At 49.8% G+C, this 7,785-nt stretch overlaps 1 protein-coding gene across 1 annotated transcript in view; it reads left to right on the top strand.

The window, feature by feature from the left end:
• Positions 1-3,539: 3,539 nt before the first annotated feature.
• The window catches only part of SLC23A2 (solute carrier family 23 member 2), a 147,914-nt gene continuing 143,668 nt past the window's right edge, over positions 3,540-7,785 (top strand). The window contains exon 1 of the mRNA XM_060031194.1: positions 3,540-3,629. The gene's annotated coding sequence lies outside the window, so the exon portion shown is untranslated. The remainder of the gene's footprint in view (positions 3,630-7,785) is intronic.

Genomic DNA, 7,785 nt, shown 5'->3' with positions numbered 1-7,785 from the left:
CAGAGAGGGACTGGGTTGTGTTCTGTAGTGATCAACCACTAAGCACATGTCCCTCCAGGCCTCAGGCTAGCTCTTTCCTGCCTGCTCACCACCTGGATGCTGGTATTCTCGCTTTGCCGACCTCAGTTCCAGACTCCAGAGAGATATTGGAAATAAATATTGTAAAGATAGCCCCGAGCTACAATTACCTCTCAAAAATAAAACAGCCTGGAAATGACAGAAATTTCAATCAAATTATCCAGGACACAAGATGTTCTTGATAAATTCTGTTGATTTAGTTTAGAGAATGGAGTGGGGGAGGAAAAAACCCTGCTTGTACCAACTCTAATAGGAAAGGAAAATGAATAGGAAATAAAAGGAAATTAATAGGAAAATATTCATGTATTTTTTGAATTAATAATTGATGATAAAAATAATTATATATAAATACGGATGTATTCAAGCACTAAATAAGCATTTTAATCCTCACAAAAACCCTGGCAATGTTGAAGTCAGGGTCAGCCTCTGACATCAACTCCAGTCTGCCAGCAGTAAAAAGTAGTACTTTGTACAGAAAAAAAAGAAAAGCAGCTGGAGACGACAGAGATGGGTCTTGAATGCTGTCCTGTCTATACTGTTTCTTTTTACCCAGTTTTTCTGTAGACCAGGAGGCCCTGAAGAATTTCTAGGAGGGGTGTGAGGTGGTCAGTTCTGTGCTTTGAGATGATTACAATGATGGCTTTGGGAGATAACTCTTGAGGCCAAGAGGCGAGAGAGAAGTTTTTTCAACAGTCTGAGGAAGAACAAGTGAGGGTTTGGGATGGTGGACACAGAGAAGAGAATTCCAGACACACTTTCCCACTCCAGCTGACCATAGGTGACAGTCAAAGTCAAAGTTGATTTCAAAGTTTCTGGTGGCAAAATGAGAAACCTCAGATAGAAGCAAGTTTGTGAGAGGAGGATAAAGAGTTCAGCAGTGGAGGTGCCATATTTAAAATTCCTGGGGACTTCCCTGGTGAGAAAACTCCGCGGGCCTGGGTTAGATCCCTGGTCGGGGAACTAGATCCTGCATGCCACAACTAAGAGTTTGCATGCTGCTACTAAGAAGTCCGCATGTTACAATGAAGATCCCGCGTGCCTCAACGAAGACCCGGCGCAGCCAAAATAAATAAATAAATAAACAAATATTAAAAAGAAAAATTCTAAAAAAAAAAAATTCCTGGATAATATCAAGGAGAGGTTATCTGGAGGACAATTGGAAATGTGTGCCTAGAAGTTCAGAAAGATGTCTGTCTGGTCTGGAGAGAGATTTGGGAGTCATGAGGAGATGGCTGATCTTTGGAGGACAGGGCAGGGGAAAAGATGGAGAGAAAGGAGATATTAAGGAAAACAAACATTTTTAGAGGTGAGCATAGGTAACTCTTACATCTCTGAGAGGGAAGTGGGGGGGGGTGTAGGAAAAATTGTAAGACCCAGTGGTATTATTGCTAGAGAAGAGTTTTGAGAAAGAGGGAGAAGTCAATGGAATGTTACAGAGCCATCAAGGAAGAAAAGGACTGCAAACAGGCAACTGGATTTGGCAACTAGAAGGTCACTGGTGACATCGAAGAAAGCAGAGAGTGACATCACCTGAGGAGTGATGGGGAGGATAGGAAGGAAGACAGGCAGGAAGGTGGGAGAGGCCAGGCCAGAGGAAGTTTTTTAGGATAGAGAAAATCTGTAAGTGAGGGAGAGGGAGACCCTGAGGATGCAATAGTTAGCTCTCCCGTTTCTGCACTCGGGCTTTCTCTAGTTGCGGAGAGCAGGGTCTACTCTTCCTTGCGGTGCTCAGGTTTCTCACTGCGGTGGCTTCTCTTGTTGCAGAGCACGGGCTCTAGGCGCGCGGGCTTCTGTAGTTGCGGCTCGCGGGCTCTAGAGCGCACTCAGTAGTTGTGGCTCACCGGCTTGGCTGCTCCCTGGCATGTGGGATCTTCCCGGATCAGGGCTCCAACCCGTGTCCCCTGCATTGGCAGGTGGATTCTTAACCACTGCACCACCAGGGAAGTCCTGTTAACTCCCCTTCTTTTATCTGAGATATCTCATCCCTGGCTGAATAAAACACTTAGTACCTCCTTCGTGGCTCCACACTGATACCCCCACCCCCCCCGCCACCCCCTCCTCGCCAAAAAAAAAGGTTGGCTGGAAAAGGCTCTCTCTGGTATAGGAGGATGGTAGAGATGTTAGATGGACAGGGCAGTGTGAATTTTCTCACTGGTCACAGAATTTTTGTCCTTTATTTTCTCCATCTTCAATGTGGATCAAAACACCTGGTCTTCCAGGGTGTACTGAATTTTACAAGCCAACTCTTGTATTTTAAAAATACATGTTATTAGAGAAGTAAATAGGATGACATTATTGATTCTCAAAGACTTGGACCACATCTCTCTATTTTATAAAATTCCCACAGTTGATGGTCACTCCCCCGCCCCCCCCATCGATATCTGTGATATCTATAACATCCAGTCCCTCAAACTGTGTAAAACAGGCAGAAAACTCTGATGATAAAATCTGCTCCTCCCCATGTAAGGTCAGACACCGTTCACGGTTCTTTAGCTCTCTCGAGTTGCTTGGGGCACTAGTCGGTTATTACTCGGTTGTAATAGCAACTAGACTGCAGCCTCAAGATGGAAGGTGCTATGAGAGTGCTAATTATTAGGTTTTTGTTTGTTCGTTTGTTTAGCCATGTGTTCAGATAGTCTTCAGTAGTGGCTCGCAAAGGGTAAACCCCAGAGAACAGCATTATCATCACCTGGGAATTTGCCAGAAATGCAAAATCTGGAGCCTCACTCCACACCTCTGGCCTCAGAAGCCCTGGGGGTGGGGCCCAGCCACGTGCATCTTGAGGCAGTTAAGGTGAAGTCGCGCTAAAGATTGAGGGCCACGGATTTACCTGAGGCCTTTCCGCTCAGCCGCCCTTACCCAGCGGCATCTCGGGCTGCACCCTGACCCACGGAATCAAAACCTGCACTTAAACACGACCCTCAGGGGAGTCTGAGAAGCCTCGGTCTATATTACCGTGTTTGTATAAGGTAATGAGGACCTCTTCCCCAGTAAGTTAAAAAACCTGACAGCCTAACTGGAGAAACGGTGAAAGCGCCTTGACATCCAAACCATTGAGCCCAAGGCGCCGCAGATTGCTTATCTTCACTGAGAAATGACGGCTCGGTGTCAGGCTGAGTAAAAAGGGGGTACGAGGAGGGGGAGACTCCGGGCGAGCACTCCGTATTCCAGGTGGGTCCCCAGAAGCAGGTGTGACTGGAAGGCAGGAGAAGGGGGGCGCTTTCCACGCAGGGGGGCGGGAAATAAAATGAACTTGGAGGGCGGAGAGGACGACGAGGGGGGGGCGCCTGGGAGGCCAAGCGGCTCGCTTAGCTTGGCAGGCGCTGAGGGGGAGCCCCTCCCTCGGGGGAGGCCAGAGGGCGGGGGTCGGGCGCGGAGAGGGAGGTGGGTCCGGGCCGGCGCGGGGGCGGGCGGCTCTGCGGCTCCCCGCCCCTGGCCCGCCCCTCCGCGGCGCCATTTTGCAGGCGGCTGTTGCGGGGACCGTAGGCTGCGGCGGTTACTGCGGAGCCGAGGCGCGGCGGCAGGACGGGAGCCCGGCGATCTGCAGCCAGGTGAGAGCCGGGCCGCCGCGCCCCCCGCCCGGCCCAGGGGCCGCACCTGCCGGGCCTGGCAGCGAGGGGCCCGCCGCGCCCACGAGGCCGGCCAGGCACGGCCCCCGCGCGCTGTCAGCGGCGCGGCCTGCGCCCCCACACCCTGGCCTGTTTCCGGGGTCCCCCGGCCACCCTGACCGCGGGGCCCCGGGATGCCCGGCGACCCGCAGCCCCGCCGGGTCCCCGGGCGCTCAACCCTGTCTGCGGCCGGGGCCGCCGTGCGCTCGGGCCCTCAGGCCGCGCCGCGGGGAGGCGAGTGGGGTCCCCCCCAGGACCCGGTCGCCGCCGCCTCTTCCCCGGCCCTCGGCCCGCGCGGCCTGGGGTCGCTCTCCGGTCGGCCGTCCGCCCGCAGGCGGTGCGCGCGGGCATCTCCGTGCCCCCAGGAATGCAGGGCCATCAAGAGGGGCAGCGGAGGGGGGTGCCTTTTACATTTTTGCCTTTTTTCTCCCCTACAGTGGCTGCGCCGAGTAATTTTAGGAGCTCTCGCTCCGACCCCAGGGCCTTTCTGTCTGGCTAGTTCCCCGGGGGTCGCCGTCCCCCTTGTTGCCACCTTGCTGGAAAGAGAAATTGTCATTTTCGAGTGTGACTAGTTTATGGGCGCAGAAATTTCTCCTTCCTATGACTCTAGATGTCCCTTTGATGGGCAGCTGATAGGGATTCGGCCTACAGGCTGGGGGTTTTAAGCATGACTGATGGGAAATTCTTGATTGTCAATCCAAAGGGTAAGTGAGGGCAACTGCGGGTGGAAGAAAGTCACTTATAAGGGATTTCTGGGTCTGAGGCATTAGCAGTTGCTGACTACTTTTAGTCGTGCAGTGATGGGAGAGAGGAGGGGGAAGATGCTGTCCCTGCTGATATTTGGACGTCTGTGTGCAGAGAAGGCTGGGCAGTGTGAGGACGTGCACAGTCTGATTTGAGCTGTCGTTAATTGGCATGTGATCTCCCTCACCCAGTTTCTTCCTCTCTGAAGCCAGAGGTTAGAATCACGGATGGTTGGAACATTTTAATTTTTATATTTTTGCATTTGAATGCTGTTGGACTGGGGCCTCGCCCTTCCAAGTTGTCTAGACCTGCCTTTTCACCTTTGCATATGACTTGGCCCACTTGACCCCTGAAGGTGAGTCTGGTGAGATTTATAAAAAGGGCCTTTTGGCTCAGAAATTCTGAATTCTGTACAGGGTCATGGTTGACTCTATCAGGGTCACTTGTGAACCTATCACTACTGGTCTCTTTTCACTCATCCAAAATTTAATAGCTTTGGGTCTCCTGCCTTCTAGAGGCCCAGCAGTGGGTGTGCACAGTGTAAGCCCTCATGACACACCTGTTAGTTAAAAGGGGGTGAGTAGGTGTGTCCAGCTGACAACCTGTTTCACCTGACAGCCTGAACATGCGCTGTCTGCTTTCTAGACTATATTGTTGCCAAAATGGTGACCAGCTTCTTTCTTTGAATACCAGGGCATTTCTCTTTTGGTTTCTTTGCTTGGAGTGAGGAGTGATTTTTTTTTTTTTAAAGAAACTAGGTATTTCAATAACTTTTCGTAGTAGTTCCCTCCCGCTCCCAAAGATGGTTGTGTGGCAGTTGTGTTTTCTGACTGTGGCACAGCCAAGCCGAGTTTTAATGTCTGTTAGGATGTTTGAAAACTGCTTATGAAAGTACCTGTGTAGAATATTGGATAGGGTTTTGCTAGGTTTCATGCAACACTGCCTATCTGGTTTGTGTAGCAAAGGCTAGTGGATTTATAATAGCATTGCAGAAATGAGTTAGATGTACATCAGCTAATTTGGTGACAAGTGCTGTTAATCCAAATATTATTGACTAAAACCCAATCTTTTGCCTTCAAGTAGCCTAAGGTCTAGTGTGTTGGATACTGGAAATCCTGAGTTGGTTATTGCCACCATCTTCAGTGTCTCCAGAGACAAACTGGGGATCCATTTGGGTACTCATTTCTGGCATCACTGGTGACTTAAGGGTTTTTCCCATTATGGTTAAGGGAATTAAAAGTCAGCAGTCATAATTTGCAATTACATAGTGCTTTGTACTTGTAAATGAAAGCTTTTTAAAAACTTTATTTAATCCTCTTATGCTGTATTATTTATTTATTTTTGGTTGTGTTGGGTCTTAGTTGCTGCGTGTGGGCGGCGAGCGGGGGCTACTCTTTGTCGCCGTGCTCGTGCTTCTCTTTGGGGTGGCTTCTTTTGTGGAGCACAGGCTCTAGGTGCACGGGCTTCAGTAGTTGTGGCATGTGGGCTCAGTAGTTGTGGCTCACAGGCTCTCGAGTGCAGGCTCAGTAGTTGTGGCCCACGGGCTTAGTTGCTCCGCGGCATGTAGGATCTTCCTGGACCAGGGCTTGAACCCATGTCCCCTGCATTAGCAGGCGGATTCTTAACCACTGCGCCACCAGGGAAGTCCCTCATGGTATTCTAACTTAAACATTTTGCAGTCCTTCCCTGACCTGTTTCCAGGCCTTGCCTAAAAACCTCCCAACATGCTAGTCTGTTCCCAGTGCCAGGTAACCTCATTAATTCATTTTCATTCCCTGCTGTTTTTCCAGTTATTCTCTCCTCAGAGGGCCTGAGTCTGGGCTTTCTTTCTTTCTTTTGCTGGGGAGCATTCCTGCTTCAGGTTAAGCTGTGAGCTACTACTAAGCGGTTTAAACTGGTCCTTTGTGCTCCTTGTGGCACTCTCTTCATTTTCTCCCTGGCTTTGCTATTTCTGGCCTGTTGTTTTGTCACCGGTTCTAGATTGTTGTCTCTCTAAGAATTGAGGTCTGCTTGCAACTTATGCTTTTCACAGGCCTCCCCACATTTAATACATGTATTGACTGCCGACTGTGTGCCAGGTAACGATCTTGGTGCTCCAGTTGCTGCATAGAGATTTCTTCCCCACACAGAGCTCACACTCTAGTGTGGAGGCAGACAATGAGACTTTGTGCTCTGAAGAAGAATCTGGCAGAATTGGGGGTATTAAGTGTTGCCGTGGGAGCTGAAATTGTAGGAAATGTAGAACGGGAAGCTCTGAGTCATCTTTGAGTGAAGATGTGAAGGAAGTGAGTCATATGGATATCTGGGGGAAGAACATTCCCGGGGAGGAAACTGCAGATGCAAAGGCCCTGAGGCAGGAGAAAGAGAATAACAATGGGAGTTGAATCATTTAAGGCTGTGTGGCACCTAGGAAGGCCTGTAGATTTTACTTTGAGGTGGGGTAGGAGCCATTGGAGAGTTTTGAATAGAGGAGGGATAGAGACATGCTGGTTGTTGATGTGTGAGAATAGAATGAAGTCAGGGTGAGCAGGGTAGGGCTGCAGGGCAGGCAGTGAGTACAGGGCTGAAGATGGTGATTGAGTGGAAGTGGGTGCCAGTAAGGTGGTGGTGAGAAGTGTCGGATTGTCAGGTGGGGCTGAGGAGATTGCTGATGGACCATCTGTGGGGGGTGAGAGAGGGAGTTCAGGGCAACGGCAGGGTTTCTGGCCTAAGCACCTAGAAAGAAAGTGGCTGCCCCAGGAGCCACATGCCGCATGATGCCAGCCTGATGCAACTAAATGCAGTGGTAAGGAGAGGGTGGATGTTTTGGGGGAGGTCTTCTTCCATGGAAATGTAGCTCTTCTTGGGAGCTTCTCATTGTCCTTTGTCTTAATTCTCTCCTCTGAGCTCAGGCGGGTAAGTCCCTCACCTCAGGTCTAGGTGGCCTCTAAGATCCTCCTTACCCCATGAAGGAAAGTTCCATCTACTCGTTTTTTCATAACCATGTCTTGCATTACTTCATATTTTTGTTGTTGTTGTTGTTATGCAGGCCTAAAATCTAAAGGTAGCACAAAAAGCAAAAATTCGGATTCATGAAAAATGGCCTCTGACAAGTCCCTACATCTTAGAAAGTGTGGTAGACATGATTTGCATATACACTATATACAGAAATATCTAAGTATTCAAGTGTAATGGGTACAGTAGTGGATACTGCATAGGCTCATGGAGAATCATACTTAGGACTTCAATCAAGTAGTCTCACTGCCTGTGAACTTTTCAGCAACTTAAGGGTGCAGCTCTCAGCCTCTTCCTGTTGGCCATGGTCTTGACCCCAGTTCTTCCTTCATCATTGTTTCTCTGTAGCCTTGATGAGTTC

The sequence above is a fragment of the Delphinus delphis genome, chromosome 15 (assembly GCF_949987515.2).
Source record: "Delphinus delphis chromosome 15, mDelDel1.2, whole genome shotgun sequence".
In the NCBI taxonomy this organism is placed as follows: domain Eukaryota; kingdom Metazoa; phylum Chordata; class Mammalia; order Artiodactyla; family Delphinidae; genus Delphinus; species Delphinus delphis.
This window is presented reverse-complemented; position numbering and strand designations above follow the sequence as displayed.